This window comes from Melopsittacus undulatus, chromosome 6 (genome assembly GCF_012275295.1).
Source record: "Melopsittacus undulatus isolate bMelUnd1 chromosome 6, bMelUnd1.mat.Z, whole genome shotgun sequence".
Classification (NCBI taxonomy): Eukaryota; Metazoa; Chordata; class Aves; order Psittaciformes; family Psittaculidae; genus Melopsittacus; species Melopsittacus undulatus.
Genome location: NC_047532.1, coordinates 33,370,011 through 33,397,526, shown reverse-complemented (window position 1 = coordinate 33,397,526; position 27,516 = coordinate 33,370,011).

The following is a 27,516-nucleotide window of genomic DNA, read 5'->3' as shown; positions in this document are numbered from 1 at the left end:
CAAAATCTGAGTTCAGAGAATTAATGCAAGGACATCAGCTATGGAGGCAACCCTAAAGTAGATCTTTATCTCACTTTCATTTAGTTATTCTCAGAAGACTTAGCAAAAGTGAAACTAATGGAAGCTCTAAGAGAAATAGCTGGCTGGTGTGAAAGGGTGCAAGCTTTGTGGAAATGTGCATAGTGCAAGAAGTGGACACAGGAAAACATAATAATCTATCTCCAGCTATGATAAGAAGTTTTAATAACTTGTGTACTCTTTGACAGGTAATTGTGCACTAGTTGTTTGGTGGTTTGTTTTTTCTGTTTTTTTTTTTTGTACAAAATTACTCAGAATCGGAATATACTGGTAAAATGAAACAGAATCTTCTGAAAAAACTCACTGTTTTTTAATTTTACCTACTTGTTTTTACACTGCTTTTGGTAGAATAGCTTACACTTGTGTAAAACAGTGAATATGTGAATAAATCAGGCTTAAAATGCATACTGAAAATGGTCTGATTTGGGACACAGACTGTGGAAAGCATGTGCAGCACTATATTAATAAAGCACCTTTTACCCACTGGCATCTTGTGTTGATCCAGGTTTTTTTTGTTTGTTTTGTTTGGTTTTTTTATTTTAGAAAAGCAGATTGTTTTAGCAATTTAACTTTTATTTTGGAGATGGAAGGTACATTAAAAAAGTTATTTAATTACAATGAGGAGTTTTAAAAGACTCACTTTAACATAAAACTTAGAGATTTAAGTGGGATAAATTACAACATGCACAGACTTGGCCTAAGTAAGGCCATTCTGAGCTGTTTATTCCATGTTCCTGGAATGAACACAGAATTCCATGAGATCTTGAAGCTGAGTATTTGCTGGAAGTGACTCCTGATGAACTTACTCATATCAGCTTCAGGGAGTGGTGTTGGCTAGCCTTCATTTTCTCTTCCCCCCGCCTTTTTCCTATGGCTGTGAGAATGTCATGCCTCATAAAAGAATGTGATATTTCAAATGGATTCACTTTTTAGCCTATGTGATCTCCCTAATAGAAACACAGAATTCCTTTGCCCACAATTTATACTGCCCAATACAGATACTGCTCTTAATACAGGCTATTCTGTTTTTTTGCTCCCAATCTACCCTTTAGTATTCTGATGCTCTTCTATTTTCACAGTTGTATGATGTGCTTTAAAAAAAAACTGCACAAAATCCATCCACTATAACTAGGTCTGTTATTAATTTCACATATTACATTATAGGAAATTACAATCTACTACATTTATGGTAAATGTCAGTGTGGTAAATGTACCTTTGTAACCTGGTAACCCTAACTGCCCATCAGTTTGGTGTTACAGTATACCATTATGAGAGAAGGGTGGAATTAAGTTATACTTCAGTGAAGGCTGCCCTGTATTGCTGCTTTTTCACAGTTTGTTTTAAAGCACTGCCATTCATTTAACTCTTTATTAAGACTTCAAATATTGTTATATATGGCTCAGGTTTGCTGACAGAAACATTATATTCTAGCATATGAGTTATTTCAAATATTACTATAGAATTAGCTTCCCATGAAGCATGGGTTTTCCACAGTTTTACAGAATTATGTTTTCTTACAGTGGGTATCCTTTCATTTTGCCCTAAAAGTTTCAAAACCTCACACCCTTCTTCTGTGATGTGACATGAATCCTAGTTTAAATCAATAGGATCTGACAGAATCCGTACTTACCAAGATTTTTGTTGTGTCTCATGAGGTACTGCTGGAGAGAAACAATTTATATATCTAATACTTGGTCTCTGTAACCTCAAGTTATCAGTGGATGCACAGAAATACATATATATTTCTTTTTTTGCATGTTCTACAAAGAGATGTTGAGCTGATTCCTCTTTTGGGAAGTAAGTAGTGACATGTTAAATCAGGAACGTTTCAACATTGCTGCCTATATGGAAACCAGCTCACATTGCATGCCTCTGCAATTCACAGGATATGTTTGGTGAGTCACAGTGTTCCATACAACATCACTGAATAAAGTTTTTAGTTTTATGTTGCTGTGGGGCAACTTTAAGGATGAAGCATGCAAGAAGAGTGGCTTTCTAAAAAAAAAAATTTCTCGTTTCTAGCTCTTGAAGAATAGCACTAGAAAAGCACAAAAATGTTTTAAGGCCTTCTTTGGGGGGGATGAGGAGCAGGGGAAGTGGCTGGAATATGGATTTTGATTGTGAACTGACCTTCTGTTAGAGCAGAAGGCTACCTCTCATAATATCTAACCAGACAGAGCTGTCGTTCTGTGCCATGAAGCAGGAACATTTTTCTTGTGTGACTCCCAGTTTCTCCACTTCCTACAGTTTCTAAACAAAACCGGTGATGCAAATATTCAGGCAACTGAAGCATATTGCTTTGGTCCTTTACTATACTAGGAACTGATAGAGCATTTATAGTTTTACTGTAAGCTTAACACAAAAGTGAGTAGGAAAGTACCCAGACCAAATAGAAACATCTTGCTGGCAATCCTGTGTCATGTAAAGGCAGCTTCATAACTCATGGGGGTGGAAAATTATCAACAGTCTTTCTCCTTCCCCCTCTCCTTTTGCAATGAATGAACTATAAAAAGATCAAAATGGTCATGTGACAAAGAATTAAATAGATCGCCACAGGTAGTATCACAGGTGCCTGCTTAACTCCTGTTGACACAGTCTATAGCTCAGTGATGGGAAGGATGGAGATTCCCTGACTGCTGGTCAGAATGAGGGTAGGGTGAGGGAAGTCAGACTAATGGCTCTACCTCAAGCCATGAGTTTATTACAGAAGATTATTATTATTAGTGGAATTAGTTGTACTGGAACAGATCAGTCAACTGTCCTGTGACAGAAAGAGGCATGTGCTAACATGTTAAAAATCATATGTGGCATACCCTTGCACCCCTCTTGATAAAGGCAAAATGATCACATCTATGCTGTCCCTCTCTTCCTTTGACAGATAGAGGGATTGCTTCAGTAATCTGCTTACTGTTGGCTGATGCAAGCACAAAGAAGTTCAAATTGACACAAGTTTAGTGTAGCTGCTGCTATTGTCTGGGGGGTGAGCTCTTCAACTCACCAAAAGCACTGCTGAATTTGGACCATAAGGCACCTGGTTGAGATGTTGGAGCATGAAGGAAGTGCACAGAGCCCTTCTACCAGATGGGCTGGTAAATTATCAGTTAATAATAATAATCAGTTAAATCTGCTTTAGCTGATCTTTTCATAGCATGGATGGAAACCAGATTTTTGAGTTCATTTGTGCAGGCTGGGAATATCTAGCAGCTCAATACATAGACTTTCCTTTAGATTGCACTGCTGAAACTGGAAGCATGCAGAAATTAATTTCCTTAATTAAGGCAAATGTATGCACTTAATATAAGTGTCTGTATCTTCTTGTGAGGATTGTTTTCATTCATACCTGCCTGGGTGAGCAATAACCAGCTAAAAAGTTATTGTGGTCAGGTGTAAACAGCTCTCACCTTTGTATGTTAATCTCTGATAGTGATGACTTCCAAGAAAGTTGACCAGTCTTTGCTGTAACACTGCAGTAATCATCCTTGCAAAGGATATCAAAAATCATACATGACACGCAAGCTACCTCCCTTTGTTCTGTACAAGTCAAACAGTGGCCTAATGAAAGCAAGAGAAAATGCCTGTCAGAATGGTGTAAGGGTCACAATTGCATCCAAAAGCAATAGGGAGGTGCACAGCTATGGCTGAGGAAGAATGCAGAGAAGCAAAAGAAAGACCTGTGTACAGCAGCCCCCAAAATCTCAATAGCAGTGAACTTCAAGTACAAAGGGATGGAGTAAAATGAGCTACATGCTAAGGGAAAATCAAATGGGCCAGTTGTTGCTGTGAAAATGTTTAAATCTTCAGGCAGTTCTTGTTGAAGAGTGGTGAAGACTTATTTGTTCTGTGCAGTCACCTGCAGCCACTGTGCTGCCCATGCCATGCGCTCTGTGTACCTGCCTGTACAAAAGCCTTTGCACAGCTGGCTGTGTGGGTGTGGATGAGGTGGGGCATGGCTGAGATACACCAGAAGGCACATCTTGGCTCCAGGAAACACCTGAGGTTTTGTAACTGCTAGAGGTGGCTGGAGGAAGTCATCTCTGCCTCCTCTATGTGCCAGTCCTATGCTGTGGATGCAAAAAACCATGGAAAAAATTACCCCAAAACACGTTAAATGATGTTTTGAGACGAAAAGTTAATCTGTCCATTTTAATCTCTAGATCTGAATGCTTGTGTCTCATCACAAAGACTAAATTTTACCTAGACCCTAATTTATGTATATAATGGAAATGTGCTGGTGACACAGAAGTAGTATAGTTGAGGAGTTGCACTTTATTGAATGATGTAGTCTTGATCCACATAGAAAAGAAACTTAGTAATAAGTATACGCACCATGCATAATAATTAATCCATTCTGCATAAATTATGCCAGGCACAGTTACGCAAGTATATTTGGGTCAAAAGCTGAGAAAAGATGTTTTATTATAATTCACCTGATTATAAGTGATCCACTTATCTTATTGTATTTTATAATTAATAAAAAGACCTGCTTTCCTATTGCAAACAGTAGAGTGCCTGTATTTAAAATGTTTTTGAGTTTTTTTCCCTAAGCTTAGTTATTAAGGTCAAATTACTCTGCTTGGTGTTCCTGGTTTGTATATTGCAAGCTGGGATCAAATGGACTAAGGAGGAAATGTGAATATTAGCATAATATTATTTTATTGTTTTTCTCCTTTGTGGTAACACTTTTTATCTCCTTCAAGAAAGTAAGTGCTTATTAACGTGTAGCTGTTTTTCTTACTAATGAAAAATGTTTAGCTTGCTCCCTAAATAGGGAGTTGGGTTTGCAGACACAAGCTGTAAAAGTTTTCAGTATAGGGTAAAAAAAAAAGTTTTAATAGAGCCATCTTGGTTTTCTTGCCTTTATCTAACACTAGTAATTTAGTTGAAATTATGTGTATTTAGTTAAAATCATGTCTTGATGGGCTGTTCAACCTGGAGAAGAGAGTACATGGATACCTCATAGCAGCCTTCCAATATCTGAAGGGGGCCCACGAGGATGCCAGAGAGGGACTCTTCATCAGGGACTGTAGTGACAGTACAAGGGATAATGGGTTCAAACTCAAACAGGGGAAGTTTAGATTTGGTATAAGGAGGAAATTCTTTACTGTGAGGGTGGTGATGCACTGGGACAGGTTGCTCAAGGAAGTTGTGAATGCTCTATCCCTGGCAGTGTTCAAGGCCAGGTTGGACAAAGCCTTGGGTGACATGGTTTACTGTGAGGTGTCCCTGCCCATTGGCAGGTGGGTCAGAAATAGATAATCTTAAGGTCCTTTCCAACCCTAACCATTCTATGATGCCATTATTTTATACTGAAGTAATTGTATATGTAGGACTGGAATACTATTAGATCAATTCCTTAAGAGTGTCTGGCATCAAGCTTCATATGGATCAACAATTCCAGTATTTGGTGTCACAGATCTAGTTTTATGTTGGCACTTGCCATACAGGTAGTGTCAGAACTGTATAACAGCAAATTACTACTGTCTATGTGAGTTGCAGCCATGATAGTATCAGTGGACATGGCAAACACTGGTTGATTTTTATGAAAGTATGGATAAAATTTTGCCTGTGTATGCTCCAGCCCCAAGCCAGTTACTGGGCAGATATCTGAATTAAGCTAAATTGTATATAACTTTGCTTAAGAAAGACCCAGTGATTTTTGTGTAAAAGGTGCAGGCCTGATTTCCTATTCAATTTATGCATTTATAGTCTGCTTTTTAATGTCTGTACTGTTTGTGTGCCTATATGATAATGACTCAGTACAACATATGGATGTTGCTTTTTTCTTGGCTATATATTATGTTGCATATGCATAGAGATGGATTATGCTAAAGCCTATGCATGAAAGATTGCTTCATAACTTTCACTTGTGTAAGAAACATCAAGTGGTATGGTGGTTTTGCTTGTTTTAACAGAGATGTCTAGCGGCTTAACATGTGGAGACAACTTACTGTCATATGTACAGCTGTTGCAACATTAAGAAAACTTTGCCTAGTACATGGCACACCTTACATTTAAAGAATAATTTTCATACTTTTATGATGATACCTTATATACAATGTGAAAGAAAGCATAAACCATTACATTTCTTCCTTACTAACTCACTATGTTAGAGTAGCTGAATCATTAAAATACATAAAGGGCATCTCTCTGCAGAATGATATCTAGAATTTTCAGTATGAGTTAGACTTTATCCTACTCCGGATTTGATGAATGCTGGACATAATTTTCCATGCTACCTGAAGCACTATGATAGTGACTGGGACAGAATCAGTTGTAGACTGAGTTCGATTTTAGGTGTAATGAAAGATGAGTTTAAAGCATCAGCCCAAGTCTCTGAAGTGCCAGTGGGCAGGGATTAGTATTTTGATGATGAGTGTGAAGAGTTCTGATGCAAATGTAGCCCTGATAATTTGCTTTTTGTCATCTTTATCTTTTGAAAAGAACAGTTCTTGGTCACTTTAGACTCTCTGTCCTCATTAGGAAGTGCTGTATGTTTTACTTACCATTTATATCAGATTTAACTATTTATTTCCAACTACAAAGCATATCTGGAGTCTAAGGAATATATTTGAAGTTAGAAAAGCAATGATTGCTATGCCATAAGAATATTTTTCAACAAACTGCAGCTTTAAACTTTAAATGCCCACTTTCAGAAGTGGTCTAGCTGTTGTGGTGGATAATGGCACAAGATACAAAAATCCATGGAAGGTTACTTTGTATTAATAGCATATTATTATGATAGTTAATCCCTTCAGTTTAAAACAGTGGTTCATTTTCAACCTGCACATACTGCAGAAATTCTTGTCGGGTTTGCTCCTTGGCTGCTGCAAGTTTGCATATCTTACCTAAGCTTGATGATGACATGAAATTAATAATTTAGTCAGAAACCACTGTTATAACAGTACATGCATGACTCAAAAACAAATTCCAAGCAGGTTTCCCTTTTCACTGAAGCAGGCAGTTACCATGGTGATGGGAAGTGTGCAAGCACTAGAAGAGACAGAACAATGAATGACTTCAAAGTGCTTCCCTCCTCACCAAAAATGTCACAGCTCCCCATTCCCCATCAGTTCCTATGCATCAAATAGTATGTACCAAGTCAAGTGAGGAGTCCTAAAAGAGCTTTTCCACAAGCAGAGAGAATAACCCTATCTTCTGTTAAGCCAGGTCTTGCTGTCCACCATGTGCCTTCTAAACCTTCCAGTGCCTTGGAAAGCCTGCTGCCAAAACCAACTATCTTTATTCAGAAATCAGAATTACTGTAACCAAATGCTCACTGCATTTAAATTTTAAATTGCTCAGAACAATAGAATAATTAATATAAAGACAACAAAGCACATATGAAAAGAAAGAAAATAGGTTTTGTTTTGGAACTTCATCCTTCCAAATCTGATTTAAACATTAGTCAAGGCACAGAGGTAATGATAAAACTATGGAGAAATAATACTTGATCTCAAAAGGATATAATTTAGCTTAAGATTTAAGACTGACTCTGTCCTGACTTTCACCTTCAATGACGTCGAAGACATGATGCGAGTCAGGGTAGAGACTGCCCCGAGAGAGAAACTTTGAACAAAAAGAAGCGGCCTGGAGCCTTGCAGCAAAGCAACAAATGTCTGTGCAAGAATGTGGATCCCTGTAGGCAGTGGAAGGCTTGGAATCTCATTCAAATGTATAAAATAAGTACTGAGCTCTTGGAAAGGTGGTTCAGTTGTCCTCTCTTTGATTTCTACCAGCAGTGGGAACAGATGGCGCATTACATCTCCTCCCCAAAGTGAACAATTGTCTATGCTGCCATCCACCAACCCCAGCACTGCAAAAGAGGCAAGGACCTTGGAGCAGAGCTCCTTCATGCTGATTTTGTGTTGGTTTATTTCCACTGAAATTATCTAGCAAATAATCATGTTGTCTTTAGAAGAGTGAAGAAGGAGTCTTGAGAGAAGTATGGGAGAACATATTGAAGATGTATCCAATCTAGAAGCTAAGCTAGCCAAGGTTAAGTTCAAAACTGTCATAAAATCTTGCTGCAGTAGATATCACCAAATAAGCTAACTAGGGGAAAATACATTTTAAAAAATTAATTAATTTCTCTTTAGGATGCTATGTCTTAAGACACGCATACTAGAAAACCAAAGAATTCAAAACCATTCACCCAATCCCTCCATATAGAAGTATCTCTCAGTCTTTAACAGAAATATTTTACTAAATAGATGTACACTCCTTTCAGCCTCATAAAATTATCCTCACCACAACTATATTGGCTAGGCTAGAAGACAACTGAATTAATGTCCATTAAAGTTGATGTGGATATACTGAAGCTTTGATATGACTGCAAGTGGACATCCGGACATGAATTTAAATATACCTATTATACACATATTGCAGCATTTGGGCAAAGCAAAAAATGTTTTTGGAATAATATCTTTCCTGTTTGGTGATACTTAAGAGTTATATATTTTTTTTGTTTGTTTCAAAAGCCTTTATTGCCCAGAACCTCTTTAAAGGGAGACTTAAGGAGATTATCATAGTTACTGCTTTTGCCTCTTGCATATTTATATCTGTGTTTTCTGATCAACTAGTTCTCTGCATCTCTGTTCTGGCATATGTTTGTGTGATACCATCACAGCGAATGGTTAGTAGCAGAATATTATATGACATGACCAACAAATATCTAGCCAGTTTGGGGTTTTTTGTTTTTTTTTTTTTTTTCTTACTTTACACAGCTGCAAAGTAGAAATAAACATCAGAGAAGCACTTGCCCTGTGTATGACAATGAGGCGCAGATTAGCAACTGGCTACTTATCAAGAAGAAAGAAAACTAATCATTCTCTTTGTTAGTGCTCTCATATTGTTTTGTTTAGTGAAGCTGATTTAGCTGGATGTAATGGATACCTGTGTTCTATTATGCGATTTTGGGTTGTACAATGGGTGTAGAGCACCCTCTACTTTCTTTTGATCAAATAACACTTCTGGGCTTGAGGAGAAGGGTGTGTAGGGGAAACATGGATGTTTTCCTGCAGATTTTTGTGCTGAAATCAGAAGAAAGAATTTGTCTATAGGGTTCATTAACTGTTGGCCTCTGCTGGCAGTAACCCATGTTATATAGGCCACCATTGTGACATCCTCAAAAGAACTCCCTGAAGGAGGCAAAGTCTAGAAGGAGAATATCTACTCTGAAGTTTCCCACCTTCCCTGAACTATATCTGCAGAGCCACCCCAGGAGGGAAGAATGTGGCTTTGAAAAATAACACCTTTGTTATTCCAAGTGTTAGAGATGAAGCAGAATTTTCAGATGGCCCCAAGGTTTTTGCACCCTTCACCAAACACAGATGGAAACTGGACTCTTTGAACTGCTTTGAAAATCTGTTACCATGCATTGCTGTGGGGCCTGTGAAGCAGCCATTGCTAACTTCTGTCTGCCTGCAATTTTTATGACCATGTGATGACAAGGGATTAAATAGCTTAATTTTAGAAGCAGACAGCTTTTAAATGTAAAAATGAAAAACAAAATAAAACAGAAATCCCAATAATTCCTTGCTCAAGGCAAAACCTTAATAGATGCTGAGGTAACATTTCTATGAATGAGGTGAATTCTGAGCTAAAAATGCAAGCAGTTTAGAATTTAAAATTGTATCTCAGGCAGTAGTTGCAAAACATTTATAATGTTGTGATCTTGGTACATTGGAATCCAGAAAAGATAAATTATCCTTTGTTCCCTAATTTAGGATCTATTGGAATTACACTATGATACTGTGATAGTTCCTTGCAGTGTTTTCTATTTGTGCCTGTAATTTACATGAAATTATTAAAGAGGTGCTGAAAAAATATCAATTTGTTCGTATAATGAGAACTATTTTGACTTATCTGAATTAACTATGTAGTTGATGGCAAATAGCATACAGCCGTCTATAAGAAAACATGTTCTTTAAAAGTTGTATTGTGTCTTATTCTTTTAGACTATTGGAAATGCCTGTGCTTATTGCAACTTCACTTGGTTTATTAAAAAAGTGATAGCTTTTCTTTCCCACTGTATTATATATTGAATTTAACTAGCAATTGATTGCATTTTCATCTCTTTCTTTTGTTCTTTTTTTTCCTAGAAGTACTTAGTTTATCTGTTAAGAAATAAAAAGATGTTATTTTTTTAATAGATACAAAGTAATCATTCAGATATTTTTCTGGTTCATTCAGTAGGACTGATGTCAGATGCATGAATAGAGAGATATAACATGCTGCAAATTTCATCCAGTTTTCATGAGCATGATGGCTTTGAGCAAATTCAATAGCATGCCAAACAGCTGAATTATACAAGCCAACATAGACATCTGATAACCTATGCTGTATTCTCATCCATTATAGATATAAAATTCATGTGCAGCAGCTTTTCTAGTGGAACAATTTCAGAGTAGACAAACTGGGGCCTTTTCTGCAGACTGTCACCCAGGTTGGAGGGTCTGAGAAGGCAGTGGGTGCAGAAGTACCTGGGTGGTGTTGCTGCCTTCTTTGGGCTGAAGCTTCCCTATAGTCTTTTGACTGCAGATCCTTGCCTTTTCCTCTCCATAAGGTATGATGATCAGCTTTCTCTCAGCTGAGATCCTCTTCAGAAGTTGATTCAATTACCTGATTTTCTCTCCAGCTGGTGAAAATTGGAACATCCTGTGTTAGCAGAGTTTTTTTGTTGTAAGAGCTTCAAACACTGCAAGATGTCTTCGTTAGCTGAGTGCTTAGAGGTGGAGCAGCAGATTGTGTGGTTATCAAGAAAATTAATCTTTTTTACCATGTAAATATCTCTTACCTTAATTATTTTTTTCTTGAAGCACTCTGCAGTTTTATGCACTGGAATATACTAGCAGCTTGAGACATCCTGGTCTTACAATTTCTGGAGATCTGAATCAGATTTTCTCTGGAAACTGCTGCTTCTGATGTCACTTCAGCAACTCTGGCTCTGTCAAATGTTAATTTTTAGTCCAAAGTGCCTTACTGCATAAAATATAGTATGGCATATGCAACTGCAGACTATAAATTATTTAAAAACTATAAATAAGTATTTTAGTATGTCAGATGTTATGAACTGTTCTGGTCACTTCAGAGGAAGTGGAGAAGTCTGCCTGGAACATGATCTACCCAGAAAGAAGGGAGTACTAGTCTGCAGCTTCTCTGCACAGTCCTCATCCTAAAGATGACAAAGGGCTTTCAGTTCTGTCCACTAAAAGGTTTCATTTCCCCAGGAACTCATGCTAAGCATTACCAGTCTGAAAAGCCAGCTTGGGTCTACTGCCTTTCTGGATGGTATTGCTTATTTTGAAATAAGGTGGTGGTAAGGACATGTGCTGGAAGGCATATGGGAATATAATGCAACTTCCAAGACATGAGGTTGGTGTAGAAGTCCGGTGGGTAATTTCCAGCTCAATGCCAAAGTGGCAAAATTAATCTGTCCGTTACCACAGTAAGGCTGTAAAGTTCACCACACCTTTCCTTGAAGCACAGTGCAACTTAAACATCTACATGTTTATGATGAAAGAAATGTGTTCTACATATACTTGCATTGCATGAAACAACACTTGTGAAAGGAAATTTTATTCTAATTTAAGGAACCTCATTGTCATAGTTGCAGTTTACATGGAAGGCTTAGCTTACAACAGACATTGTGCCATGTGTATTTAGAATTTTCCCTTTGGGAAAAGGATGGCTTTTTTCCCACTAGTTGATAAAGGCGGGGACAGTTCAACATGCAAGCAGGACAGTGAGTAACACAAGGTGTGGAGGCACAGAGTCAGCGTGAGCAGTGATAAACTGGAAACAAATCTTTAGTATTTGCTTGCCACTAATCTCCATAACATCTTTACCCACTGATTGAACTATTTTTTCTAATTCAGTGAGTTTTGAACTTTAGCACAAATCATTTTAACTCTGGAGAGCTCAAGAATATTTTAATGTTTGGTCACAAATTTAAGCTGATACTGGAAATATTTTCCCTAATAGAGGTATAATATAAATAATTATCTGTCTTTTGTTATCTATATGATATAAAAGTATATAATTTCTCTACATTTTACTGGGAAAATATAACCCTCAGCAGAATTCTGATCACTAATTTTGAAAGCTCTCTTCTCTAAGATATATAGATCTTCAAAGACAGTGTTCTAGATGACTCAGTTTGGTTTGTATCTCCTTAAAGAGTAAGGGTCACTCTTAAGTCATATGTCACTAAAATCAGGATAATTGTGTAACAGTATTTGGAACCAGAACAAATATGCAGGCAGTGACATCAGCCCATTTTCCTGTAGGTTATGTAGTATTTACACATGTTTTAAATCTTATGGTAAATATTTTAAGAGGTTATTTTGCAGGTGTGAAGTGTTCCAGATGGAGGTTATACATTTTTTGCTTGGCTAAAATCATAAAGTTATTATTTAGATACAGTCTTTTCTCCACTGGCTTCTCTTTTTCTCTAGGTCCCTATTATCCTTGTTTCCTTTTCTTAAGAATCAGTTCCATGTATATGCATTTTGGTAGGGAGTGGTGGTGAGATAAAATACCAAACTCTGGTTTCATATTCCCTTTTGTCTCTTCATGCTTATAAGATAGAGGAAGGTAGGACCTTGTCACCAAGCTGCCTAGTTTCTCAGTTAACCAGAACTCATTGCTGTCCTCAGGACATGGATTTATTTTCTTTTTTTTTTTTCTTTTTGAAAAATTAGTCTAGAGATGAACATACAGGCAGCCAACTATGTTGAGCGGTCAGAGATCATTAATTCTGTCTCTTTCAGGATTCCCTTCAGATTCAGCTTTTTAGTCTGATTAGAAGAAGAAAAAGTTACTATGCAATAAAAGTGAAAGAAACAAGGAAGACAAACCTCAAAGTAGTTTATCTTGCACATTGTTGATTTACCCAGAGTGGAAGCTCCCTGAAAGAAATATTTTTGTTTCTGTTGTTTTTTAATAGAATTTTTAACTTTTTAATAGAAATGCATCACTACCAGGACTGCAAGAATTTGACATTTTCAAACAGGACCCTGGTCTTTGACAGATCTTGAAGATGTTTCACAACTAAGATTTATCATTGACAGGCAGGATTAGCCTCTTTCTGTTGCTGCTACAGGGGACTGCCCTGATGAGGAAATGTATAATATTCCAGATCCCTTATTTTGAGCAGAAATTATACTGTGGTGCTTTCATCTTTTTAAAGAAAGCCTAACTAAAATATGCTTCAATTAACACTTTTATAGTATTAGGTCACATTCTAAATGCCTTTAGTTTGGTTAGACCCAAAAGTTCAAGAGCAGCAGAAAGCTGAGTCCTGGCAATAAAGAGGGAGATAAAGAACAGGAAGGAAATTGGAACACAGTTATTTCTCTTGCTAACAAGCTGAACAGAGTTCTGTTATATGTCAGATAAAATCCTTGTGGGCCTAATGGGGAGGTGTGGAAAAGACTTCTACGATAGCAATCCTGTACGAGGATGTCCTAGCTGTATGTACCAGTATTTTGCTTCTTCATTATGACAGAGTGTAGCCTTGCTGTGGTCTTGGAGAGGTAAGATCCCCTGCCAGGATTACAGCACTGGCTGTATTCTGAGCAATCTCAGTGAGTGCTCAGTTACCCCTCTGTTTTAATAGCTGATACAGGCCATCTGTTAATCGTGCTACAGGTATAGATCTCTCTTATGTTGCTAATATAATCAAATTCTCTATGGAGATATAAAGAGATACTATACTGGAGATACTCAGTCTTCTTCACATGTCCAAAGTCTTTTGTAACAATAAAAGATCTGTTCATAGGCTTTTCCCTTTATGTACCTCATACACATGCAGCTCTATCTGTCCTTGCAGTATAACTGTGTTGATCCCATCTAAATACTAGATCAGTTTGTCTTTTAGCAGATTATGTTCCTAGCCCTCAAGCAGGAAAGGGGACCTTTTTTTGCAGCCTGTGACTGTAAACATCGTATTTATGAACTATGCCACATTCTTTGGGGCAGTGACAAATCTATCTCCTTGCTCAGCTTAGCTTGGCAGCCTATGTCTTTCTCTCATAGCAGTTACTTTAAAAGAGACTTTGGACTTACAAAAGGTCATATTAAGGCAACTCGGTATTAAGTACAGAAACTGGATGGCTTGACTACAAAGGGACAACTGGGAGAGGCTTAGTTTAATAAGGTACTTGTAGCTTATTAATGTACCTTACTACAATCCCTTCTCCCTTGTGAATATCCCGTTCAGAATAAATTGATCTTGGTTACTGTAGCTTTGTTCTCCTTTTAAGCCCCAAGACATAAATTGGATCATAAAAAATAATATATTTTAGACTATATCACTGACCCTTAGTTGACTTATGAACTTTGAGTGTCTTCCTGTAACTGGGACACATGCTGCATGCCTCAAGCCAGTCTGCCATGCAGAAGCCCACTTGCCTTCTACCTCCTCATTCACCCTGGAGGCAGGCAGTGATTCTTCCCTTCATATAAAGAAAGTGATCTCACTTGTTGGTTGTGGCAAAAAGGCTATGAGCTGTGGGATGTCCTTATTGTTTGCCTGATGTGGTGCTCATGCACCAAGCTTGTGCTGTCAGCTGCTGAGTAGACAAAGGCACTGTTAATCACCTCTTTAGAACAGTTGAAGTATTTGGTACAATGCACTGATTACTGCTGCTGCTAAAAGCTTGCAGATAAATGCTACTGGTCTAACTTATTACTGGTCTAACTTATTACTGGTCTGTAGATAAGTAATGTGCTTCTGTAGTTACATAATATGACACACCCTGAAGATATGCCTGAGGGGTGACAGAATAGCTGGAGAGCAGGAGATATTTTGAGATTCTTGGTTTTAAATGTAGGAAGGGAAAAGAAATGAGCTTTGCAACATTCACAGCATAATAATCTTGAGTGGTAATAGTATTTCTACCCCTATACTGTGAATAAGAGTTGCCTAATCTACAGGTATAGGAGCATCCAGTGAGACAGTGTTGATTCAGCCCTGCCTTTTCGAAACTGGAGGCACTTTTTTCAGTCCCGGAAGTGATTTTATATCTAAGATAGAGTTAAATGTTTAATTTTTGGAGACATGGTGTAATCAGAGTCACTCTTCTCTGCATTATACCATACCTACTAGTTCCAACATCCTTTTAAAGAGATTGAACCAGGCAAGCTTTTCATACTGTTCAGCTTTCCAGACTGACTAGTCCTAAAACTAGGAATGCCATTCTCTCTAAGGAAGTAATGAAATGTTGTGTTCTGTATCGTTGTTATCCCAAAGAAACATTGATCTGTCATGAATAGCTAACGGCACTTGTATGTTGGATGTTAACAGACATAGAATCATAGAATAGTTAGGATTGGAAAGGACCTTAAGATCATCTAGTTCCAACCCCCCTGCCATGGGCAGGGACACCTCACACTAAACCATACCACCCAAGGCTTCATACAACCTGGTCTTGAACACTGCCAGGGATGGAGCATTCACTACCTCCCTGGGCAACCCATTCCAGTACCTCACCACCCTAACAGTAAAGACTTTCTTCCTTATATCCAGTCTAAACCTCTGCTGTTTAAGTTTCAACCTGTTACCCCTTGTCCTATCACCACAGTCCCTAATGAATAGTCTCTCCCCAGCATCCCTACAGACCCCCTTCACATACTGGAAGGCTGCTATGAGGTCTCCATGCAGCCTTCTCTTCTCCAGGCTGAACAGCCACAACTTTCTCAGCCTGTCTTCATATGGTAGGTGCTCCAGTTCCCTGATCATCCTCGTGGCCCTCCTCTGGACTTGTCCTAACAGTACCATGTCCTTTCTATGTTGAGGACACCAGAACTGCACACAGTACTCCAAGTGAGGTCTCACAAGAGAATAGGGGCAGGATCACCTCCTTCGACCTGCTGGTCACGCTCCTTTTGATGCAGCCCAGGATACGGTTGGCTTTCTGGGCTACAAGCGCACACTGCTGGCTCATTTTCATTTTCTCATTGACTAACACCCCCAAGTCCTTCTCTGCAGGACTACCATGAATTTCCTTTTTGCCCAACCTGTAGCTGTGCCTGGGATTGCTCCGACCCAGGTGTAGGACCTTGCACTTGGCATGGTTAAACTTCATGAGGTTGGCATCAGCCCACCTCACAAGTGTGTCAAGGTCCCTCTGAATGGCATTCCTTCCTCTAGCGTATCAACAGAACCACACAGCTTGGTGTCATCGGCAAACTTGCTGAGGGCACACTCAATTCCACTGTCCATGTCAGCGACAAAAATATTAAACAAGACTGGTCCCAACACTGATCCCTGAGGGACACCACTCGTTACTGGTCTCCAGCCGGACGTTGAACTGTTGACCACAACTCTTTGAGTGCGACCATCCAGCCAGTTCTTTATCCACCAAGTGGCCCACCTATCAAATTGATGACATTCCAATTTAGAGACAAGGATGTCATGTGGGACAGTGTCGAACGCTTTGCACAAGTCCAGGTAGATGACGTCAACTGCTCCACCCCTGTCCATTGCTTTTGTAGCCCCGTCATAGAAGGCCACCAAATTGGTCAGGCAGGATTTCTACTTAGTGAAGCCATGCTGGCTGTCACCAAGCACCTTGTTGTTTTTCATGTGCTCTAGCATGACTTCCAAGAGAATCTGCTCCCATATTTTGCCAGGCACAGAGGTGAGACTGACTGGTCTGTAATTCCCCAGGTCATCCATTTTCCCCTTCTTGAAAATGGGGGTTATATTTCCCTTTTTCCAGTCATCAGGAACTTCACCTGTCTGCCATGATTTTTCAAATATGATTGCCAGTTGCTTTGCAACTTCATTCGCCAGCTAACATAAGAATAGAATTGGTCATTGTGATCAAACTACTGGGAATTAATTATTTTCACAATTTTTTTGTTAGCACTCTTTCTAATGAAATGCTTTCAATGATAAGCAATGCAACATCTCATTTAAAACTCCTTGGTATGTGGTTCTGCAAGATTTAGACATAGTCAAGAAATACTTCTCAGTACATGGACAACAACTCCATGTTTAATGTTGGTTTGGTTTTTGTGGTTTGGTTAGTTTGTTTTTTTTTTTACCTCCTGCTGAATGAGTCACAGCAGTTTGCATGTAAAATGTTTTCTGTACTGGCAGGTGTCTCTAGCCTCTCACCTGTGAGTAAATTCAGGCTATAAGCTGTTAAGAACTGAATAAGGTTTAGATCCTGATGTCTTTTATAATCAATTAGATAAATACAAATTCTGTGGGAATTTATATTCTTCAGGGATGGGAAAGATACAAGGGCCTTGGCAACTGTAAGGTAAGTCACTGGTTCATTTTCTAATCTCTTGTGCGATGTATATGAAATAGGAAAGCAAGTGGAGCATGACCAGCAGGTCAAAGGAGGTGATCCTGCCCCTATTCTCTTGTGAGACCTCACTTGGAGTACTGTGTGCAGTTCTGGTGTCCTCAACATAGAAAGGACATGGTACTGTTAGAACAAGTCCAGAGGAGGGCCACGAGGATGATCAGGGGACTGGAGCACCTCCCATATGAAGACAGGCTAATAAAGTTGGCACTTTTTTAGCTTGGAGAAGGGAAGGCTTCATGGAGACCTCATAGCAGCCTTCCAGTATGTGAAGGGGGCCTACAAGGATGCTAGAATGGGACACTTCACTAGCGACTATAGTGATAGCACCAGGAGTAATGGATTAAAACTTAAACAGGGGAAGTTTAAGTTGGATATAAGGAAGAAGTTCTTTACTGTGAGGGTGGTGAGGTACTGGAATAGGTTCCCCATGGAAGTTGTGAATGCTCCGTCCCTGGTGGTGTTCAAGGCCAGGTTGGACAGAGCCTTGGGTGACATTGCTTCAGTGCGAAGTGTCCCTGCCCATGGCAGGGGGGTTGGAACTAGATGATCTTAAGGTCCTTTCCAACCTTAACTATTCCATGATTCTATGATTCTAAGTGCAAATATTATTTGTTGGATATTATTTTAGAGAACACAACCTATTTCCAATTTCTAAAGATTGCTATAGTATTCTGAAAGGAGGTATTTTTGACATAAGTTTTAAAAATGAACCTTTTGGTAGTCAGACAAAATCTGTTAGAAATTAGATAACTTTATTTTAGTAAATAAAAAAATTAGCCTAATTGAATTTAGTCAGCACATTCATCAGCATAAGTCATTGGGGAGAAACGGTTAGGCAGTTCTTGGAGCAGCTGTCATCAGTCTGTACACTCTTGTCTGAATAGGTGTGCATAAAACTATATAAAAATTACCTATGTAAAAGAAGTTGAGATTTAATTCATATTCCTTAAAATAAAGGAAATCTCCAAACTTGAAAGATTTTCTGTTGAGGAATGTTGGATGTATAGGAGATTAATCTGTTGTGTGTCCTTTCATGGCCTTAAATCTTTACTTCCCTTTTCTTTTCTATATTTTTGCATAGTGCAATTGTAGTTCAAACATCTCAGTTTTCACTTTTTTAATATGAAATACTTAGTATTTCTTTGATGCGCTTTTCTCTTGGAGCATGTTGGAGTGGTATATTCTCAGCTGGTCAAAGATGCTGAGCTCCCTGTTGTTCTAATATATTCAAGTTTGTTGTTTATTCACATCAGCTCAGGATCAGGGCCTGGAGTAATATATATATTTATTTTTTTTAAGAACTTAATATGTAAATGTTCTGGTGTCTATTAATGCTAAAGGTCACCTGGCTGATTTAGTTCTTTCTTTGGATTGCAGCAATCCTTTGAAGAGTGTTAATTGATTGTAATTGTTTTAGTCAATCAATTTCAGAGGATCAGGAACCTATTTTACATGCAGGGGTTGTTTGCTTCCAGGCAGTTCACAGAAGTAGTTAAAACTACCTTAGGTCAGTTGTTTCTTTATTTTAGGTGATTAAGTGGTTTCCATGTATGAGGTGACACTGTGTTTGGGATATGTTTGAGCGGACCTATCAGGAGAGTATGGCTCCCTCATATGCAAGTTGGACAAAAATCTTTCTGATAACAATTGCTGAAAAGGTTCAATATTTCAGATGGATTAAAGTTTCCTCCGATACTGAGAAATTAAAGATATGGGGCATGTGTATGGGACTCCTACAGATTTAGCTTTTCTAAAACCTGGAGGTTTGGGTTTTTGGTTTTTTTTTTTGTGGCGGATTTTTTTGTGGTTTTTGTTTTGTTTGGGGTTTTTGTGTGGGTTGTTTTTTTTTTTTACCATTGTTGAAGAGAAGTAAAAAGGCAAAAGAGAAAGAACCCTGTCTGGGCTTAATAATTCTAGCAGCATTTAAGGCTGCTTCACCAATACAGACGTTAGTGTGTTGACAGCTTTGAATGATCAATCCGGTTCCTTGAATAAAAGCTTGAGGCTCTCAAAATGCTAGGCAATACAGAGTCATAGGCTGGAAGAGATCTATAAGATTATTGAGTCCAACTGTTAACCTAATGCTGCCAAGACCACCACTAAACTATGTCCCTAAGTGCCACATCTACGTGTCTTTTAAATACCTTCAAGGATAGTGATTCCATCCTTCCCTGGGCACTCTGTTCCAATGAATGACAACTCTTTTGTCGAAGAGATTTTTCCTAATATCCAATCTAAATGTCTCCTGGTGCAATTTGACTGTTTCCTCTTGTCCTATCAGTTGTTACTTGGGAAAAGAGACTGACACTCGCCTTGCTACAGCTTCCTTTTTCAGGTATTTCTAGAAAGTGATGAAGGCTCCCTTGAGCCTCCTTTTCTCCAGGCTAAACAACCCCAGTTCTCTAGGCTCCTTGTAAGACTTATTCTCCAGACCCTTCACCATCTTTGTTGCTCTTCTTTGGATGCACTACAACACCTCAGTATCTGTCTTGTACTGAGTCCCAAAACTGAACACAGGATTCCAGGTGTGGGCTCACCAGTACTGAGTACAGGGGAATGATCACTGCCTTGGTCCTGCTGGCCACACTAATGATACAAGCCAGGATGCTGTTGGCCTTCTTGGCCACCTGGGCACACTGCTGGCTCATATTTAGCTGCCTGTCCATTGGGGTGCCAAGACTTGCTCAGAAGCAAGGTGTAAGCATAAGGATTTCTGTGCAAGAGCTTTCATTTATCTGTGAAGGGGTGTGTGCTCACTTCAGGAAATATGTCAACAGTGTTTGTTTGCAGTAAAAGTTTGTGAAGAAAGGCCATGTAATAGACTCTGAGAGCAAGTTTTGGAGTTCTAGATTTGCAGACTTAATCTACTCAAAATTTTTGGGATAGAGGAAAAGTCTGTCCTCATTTATTTTCCACTGCACTTTTATTTTCCCTGTCTGCCACTCAAATAAGGTACATTATCAGAGAATGGGCTAGTTAAAGCATTGAATGTATGTTGCGTATGAAACGAAAGCAAAACTGCATTATAATTTTAACATAATATGGCTTTAGAAATCTTTGGTAGGTAAGCATTTAAATCCACTAAAGTGGCCTGTCCTATGAGAAAAAGATGAACTTCCTGGTTTCATCAGTGATTTTGTAGCACAGCCTAATAGTACAAGTTTAAGGCATGCTAGGGCACATGAAAAAGAGAAATCTGCTTGGTGACAGCCAGCATGGCTTCACTAAGGGGAAATCCTGCCTGACCAATTTGGTGGCCTTCTATGACGGGGCTACAAAAGCAATGGACAGGGGTGGAGCAGTTGATGTCATCTACCTGGACTTGTGCAAAGCGTTGAACACTGTCCCACATGACATCCTTGTCTCTAAATTGGAGTGTCATCAATTTGATGGGTGGACCACTCGTTGGATAAAGAACTGGCTGGATGGTCGCACTCAAAGAGTTGTGGTCAACGGTTCAACGTCCGGCTGGAGACCAGTAACAAGTGGTGTCCCTCAGGGATCGGTGTTGGGACCAGTCTTGTTTAATATCTTTGTCGCTGACATGGACAATGGAATTGAGTGTGCCCTCAGCAAGTTTGCCGATGACACCAAGCTGTGTGGTTCTGTTGATACGCTAGAGGGAAGGAATGCCATTCAGAGGGACCTTGACACACTTGTGAGGTGGGCTGATGCCAACCTCATGAAGTTTAGTGACATGACAAGTGCAAGGTCCTACACCTGGGTCGGAGCAATCCCAGGCACAGCTACAGGTTGGGCAAAAAGGAAATTCATGGTAGTCCTGCAGAGAAGGACTTGGGAGTGTTAGTCAATGAGAAAATGAAAATGAGCCAGCAGTGTGCGCTTGTAGCCCAGAAAGCCAACCGTATCCTGGGCTGCATCAAAAGGAGCGGAAAGATACAAGGGCCTTGGCAACTGTGAAGTAAGTCACTGGTTCATTTTCTAATCTCTTGTGCGATGTATATGAAATAGGAAAGCAAGTGGAGCATGACCAGCAGGTCAAAGGAGGTGATCCTGCCCCTCTACTCTTCTCTTGTGAGACCTCACTTGGAGTACTGTGTGCAGTTCTGGTGTCCTCAACATAGGAAGGACATGGAACTGTTGGAACAAGTCCAGAAGAGGGCCACGAGGATGATCAGGGGACTGGAGCACCTCCCATATGAAGACAGGCTAATAAAGTTGGCACTTTTTTAGCTTGGAGAAGGGAAGGCTTCATGGAGACCTCATAGCAGCCTTTCAGTATGTGAAGTGGGCCTACAAGGATGCCAGAATGGGACTCTTCATCAGGGATTGTAGTGATAACACAAGGGATAACGGTTTCAAACTTAAACGGTGGAAATTCAGGTTGGATACAAGGATGAAGTTCTTTACTGTAAGCGTGGTGAGGCACTGGAACAGATTGCCCAAGGAACTGTGAATGCTCTATCTCTGGCAGTGGCTAAGTTGTTTGGAGTGTTGGGTGACATGGTCTAGTGTGAGGTGTCCCTGCTCATGTCAGAGCAGTTGGAACTAGATGATCTTAAGGTCCTTACCAACCTTAACTAGTCTATGATTCTATGAAGCTGTCGCTTGTTTCAGAAACTTCAAATAAACTGCATGGCTGTTCTTTTCATCTACTGAATGTGTATTTTTCTGGATGTCAGGAACTTGCTGTTCATTTTTCCCCCATGAGTTTTGCTATCTGTGCAATAACATTCAAAACTGGCAGATGTTCAGATGAATTAAATACCAAAATTCTGAGGGGAAATAGAAAAGGCTTCTGACCCACAAGTATGAGTGACTCACTGAGAGGAATGCTATTAGCAAAAAATGCCAATAAAGATAGTTAATGTGAATCCTGGATTTCTGCTAGGAAGAGAAAAACAGAAAATGAAATAAAATTACCCAAATAAAGAAATCTTCACTTGTGAGCTACATAGTACAAATATCATGCAAGGGGGGTATGAGTTAAAGGCAGTTTAGCATAAATTTTACCATAAAATTGGAAACTCAGCGCAGGTATGTGGAGGAAAGGAGAGAAAGGAGTAACATTCACTTTAATGACTGAAAACTAAAAGTAGATGATGGCATGCAATGAAGAAGTGATGGAACAGGGGTGCATTTTTTCTGGAGTCTTTCATTTCTTCATTCTGCCCTTGCTTTCTCTCCCAGAGCCCTGTCTATGACTTGCTCTATATCTGTTCACATGTATTGCACACAAATATTTCTTGTTTCTGGGACCCCTGGGAGTGAGTGATGTTCCTGTTGGACCTACCAAACTGGGCAAAACCTGAGCATATGTAGTTGTGCTGCCTATACGTTTTTGTTTTAAGGCATGGGTAATTATTTGGCATCAACTGAAAACCAATTAAATTTAAGAGTCCTAGTGGTTGAGTCTCTAAGCAGGGAGACTGATAAGAATGATTATAATAATCTTATAAGAATGGGGGGAAAAAATGGCTATAGTGAAGCAAAGCAGCAACAAACAAGACATTGAATGAAGATTGTTGTGTCAAGCCCTAAATGCCCTTTACTGCTTTACTGTGTGCATTTTGAAGGGGAGTAGGATTGCATTTGGTACATACCCTGATTGCTTTCTTGTTGGGTAAAGCACCACTGCAATCCCTCATGCTGTTAGGAAAATACATGGAACTAAATTTTCAAGAGAGAAAACCAAACAAAAACTTTTTTTTTTTTTTAATTATCAGCATTTTGGGGGGCAGAGGAGGGGGGGAATTAGTCTGGTTCCAGCCTTCTAACTTCCACAAAAAAATGGGAGTTATGGTAAAGTACAGCACATTCCTTCTGATTTTGTCTGCCTCAAAATATCACAGGTGCCTGACTCATTTTATATACCTTTCTGTTGTTAAGACAGGCAGGAAATTTGAGAACAATATAATTGTCAGTATGATAAATGAGAAGGCAAAATACTGTTGAACAGTAGAGGACACTGGGTGTTGTTATGGCCTATTGTTGCTATGAATAGAACCACCCAGACACCAATTAACATCTCATTGCTATGATTACTTGCTACAGTATCTGTTCCACTAATCAAACTTGCACCTTTTTAGTCCATATTTTGATTTCAAAAAGTTATACCAAGAAGAGATTACATTTATCTCAAATGCAAATAAATGTGAAGCTTAAGAAGCTAATTAAGTTTATAACCACTGAGAATAACATTAAAAAGAAAATTAAATTGCTTGGTTTGGAGGAAAACCTTTTAGGAAACATTTGTTGAATAAACATAAAAGAAATTCTTCTAATGTACTTCTATGCAAATAGTGTTCTGTTTATATTTTTCCATATGCCAATCATATATAACTCTTATGATTTTTCCTTCACAAACCACTCTTCTTCTTAGAAATATTCACTATCAAGAAGACAAAATGTTGTAACTATGAATGCTACAAAACAGCAGCCTGCTTAGAGCTTCCCAGATTTTTTAAGAACAAAATTCCAGTTTTGTAAAAATTTTAATGACATTGCAAATATTTAGCAAAGAATTGCTCCAGGCATGGATATGGAAATGGCTAAAGCATACAAAATATTCCTTCTTTCATTTTTCTTTTGTTAGTGGTCATAAAAGGTACTAGATCAAAGGCCCTGGAGAAAGGAAATTTCTGATTATGCATTAGACAGCAGTACTGCAGAATTTCTTGGGCTGAGCTCCATCTTTCAGAGCAGTGTGGTGTTGTCCCTGGTCTAATAGAGTGCTAAGGCATGTTCATCATTTATCTCAAATCAACATAAAAAGAAGGGTAGTTAATTAGATTCTTAAGGGTTTTGCTGGGTCACGTTGCTCAGTTCCCTGACAGGCTGAGTCTATGCCCCAGCAGTGCCTCAGCTAAAAGGCTACCCAAATTGCCTTCTTCTGGGAATAGTCCTGGCTGGCACAGACTTTGCAGCAGCTTGCTGCCCAGGAGAGTTTGGCTAGCCTAGAGCTCCTGTCTCAACCCCAAAAGGATTAGCTGCACTAGGAAGTTTTCTGGCTACAAATGTTCTTGATTTAAGGAAAAAACAACTTCTGAAGGAGAACTGGGAATTTATATGTCCAGAAGACAAAAGGGATGACATGATTTCTGCGCAAAGAGTAGTCTCGTAAAGAGTATTGACTTGGCTTCTGCTGCTTGTGCTCTTTCTGTCCCCTTTGTGGAGCAGAGGCAGTCAGTGCAGCATGCACTCCTCCTTTGCAGCTAGTTTGGCTCTGCCAGCGCATAGAATGGCAAAGCCAAGCCTCTGTGTCCTCTTTGTGCAAGTAAATCTGGAGAGGAGATTGGGGCATACTTTGTTTTTGATTCCTATGTACTGTGTTTAAGATTTGACTGCAGCAGTGTCATTCGCAGGGACTCATGGCAATAAATATTCTGTTTTGACTTACCCTGTAGAGTTGGATGTCCTGGATGAGCTGAGCAGTGGTTCTACACTCTGCTAGTAATAGCTTTGTTCCTGTGCGCTGGACACAGTGAATATGAGGAGGAAATTGGTGTGGTAGAAATGGTGGATATGATGTAATTTCTGAGGCCTTGAAATTTTTATTCTGTTAATCTTTAATGCGTGTCTTTAGCTCACTGGTGTGTGGAGAGCACTACTTTCACTGCAAGGGTTTCAATTATGACTCGATTATTTTGAATTTTGAAATGTGCCCCTCATGATCCATCACAATTTTTTAAAAAGCTTTGGACATGGAAGAGCAGTGTTGAACTCAGAGCTTAGATTTAGATATAATTTTTTTATAAGGCAGCTGACAGGATTGCTGGTTTAGTGTTTATAATACTTATTGACATCCCATGATACCTTTCCATAGCTGAGCAGAGTTTAGATTGACTCTGGAGTATTAGCACTTGATGAAGGTAATCTGTTTTCTTGGCTGAAGCTCACAAACAAAGCAGTTAAATCCCCATTACAAATGGCTAAACAGGGACCCATTAAACTTCTTGTAGGCCTGTCTCATTTCTATAGCCCCTGAAACATTTATAAAGGGCACTGTTAAAAATTTACAGAACCTTGAAACAGTGTCTTAAGCAAAGCTACTCTGTACACTACCTGAAATATACCCTCTTCTTCCAAGAGTGAAATAAAAGCAGTTAAGCAAAACTTTTTCCATATGCTTTGACCTGCAAAGTGTTTTGGCTTTTCGTGGTTTGGTTTCAAAGTTTCATAGAACAGCTAGTGTTACAGGTAGAAAAATCTAATTCATGCTTAAGCTACCACAGGAAGGCAACTGGGACGGTTATTAATAATCAAACTGTCTTTGTTAATGTCTGTTTCAATTATTAGTTCTCCAATCATCCTTTTTGTATGGGAAGTCACTCTGGAAATTGTTGGCACCAAATTTGAGATGAATATGGTAACAGTGGATGTATCATGTTAATGAGAATTCTCATATTAAGAAATATAAGACACATTATTTTAATGATTCTACTGGCATCAAACCATGGAAGCCACAAAGTTATTTTTTTTAATGAATCAATCCCCACACGCCTGAAGTAATTGTATTAAAACTGTAGGGCTTTTATTTTTTTATTCCAGTAAAAGACAGCACCAAACTGAAATTACACTTTTCACTGTTTTAGCTGATGTTTTGCAATAATAGCAGATATTTTGTAAACCTCAGAAGAAAGAAAATGTTTAGTACAGCACTGGAGTGGGGAGGTTAAATCAGGCCTCCCAGTGCATGTCAATAAAGACATGATAATTAGAGAGAGAAAAAAGCAAAGCCTTCATTAGGCCACAGATTATTTGGGTTGCATGGGCAAACTGTCAAATTGAGCTCACCAGGGATGACAGTATCTTGTGAGACAGCCTGTACCTTAGTGTGTGGGGATGGTGACATTTGTTTGTATAATAGGGACTTAGTACCATGAAGGCGGTAGGGATGGCCAAGACTAGGAAAGCACTATTGTCTGGTTTGGTTCCTTATATTCTTATGCTAGTCATCCTCTCTAAAAGCTTAATCTTCTGTTCAAGTATTTTCAAAATAAATAGATGAGCGGTTTTATCTTTCTAAACATGGGAGGTGATATGGGAGTGTGGGGAATAATGAAACCACACTGTGTATATATTTTCTAGTTCCTGTGAATTTTGATAATTTCCAGATGGTCACTTGTAAGTATAATCAATCAAACATGAAGAATGGCTTTATAGACTCAAATATATATTCTAGGAAACCCTTAAAATATCTAGAAAGCTTGAATTTTTAGGTCTTATTTTTTTTTTAACCAACCACTGATGCTGCAAGGAATAATAATAAAAAAGTTAATATGACAGTGTGTTTTTTATTTTCCTGGATCCTGAATATATATGCTAAACCACCTACACCATCTGCTTCACTAGGGTCAAAGCCCAGCTGTACAAGCTTAGGAGTAGGTGCTGAAGAGCTGATATTTTATATGGCTGAAGCTGTAGTTTCAAGCAAGTCTTTCACAAAATTCAGGGATGCAACCAGCACTTGCTAGCATACTATTTCTTGTGGGTTTCTAGTGGAAAAATATGACCTCTTTACCAGGTGTCTTAAGGTACAGAAAAGTAACTTCTCTGCTGGATCAGAAAAGCAGAAAGTGTATCTTCTTATCTACTGCTCTTTGCAGTAGATAAGAAGGTAGCTGTGGGTCAAATAGGCAGTTAAATGCCCAGCATAATTTAGTTGACCATTCTTCCAGTTTAATGATTTCTGCCTTCCCACCTCCAAAATATGTTCCAGCTGTAAAAATGCTACTCCATGATCATTTAATTTCTCTTCCTTTTTGTGCTGCTGTTTGTCAGTTATTTATTATCCATGCAGAAGACACTAAGGAATAATACAAATCTTTGTGGTGACTGTGTATGGTCCAAGTACTTGTTTTAGACCTATGTCCTTTTCAAGTGATGAAGTTGATCATTAGACACAGCACAAGAAGTGTGGGAAATCGGCATCAGCTGTTGCTAAGCAGTTTGTGTTGTCTTGACTCTTTTGAACATTTTTAGATAAATATGGCAGAAGGAAAAGATTGCAGAACTTAACATCAGAGTTTGGTCTTTACTTTTGCTCTTAACTGACTGTATTCCTAGAAGATCCCATTCTTGTTTTGCACCTATTTTTGCAGCCTTATTAATCTAAAATACTTTATTTTTGCTAGATGGGTGATCTAATTT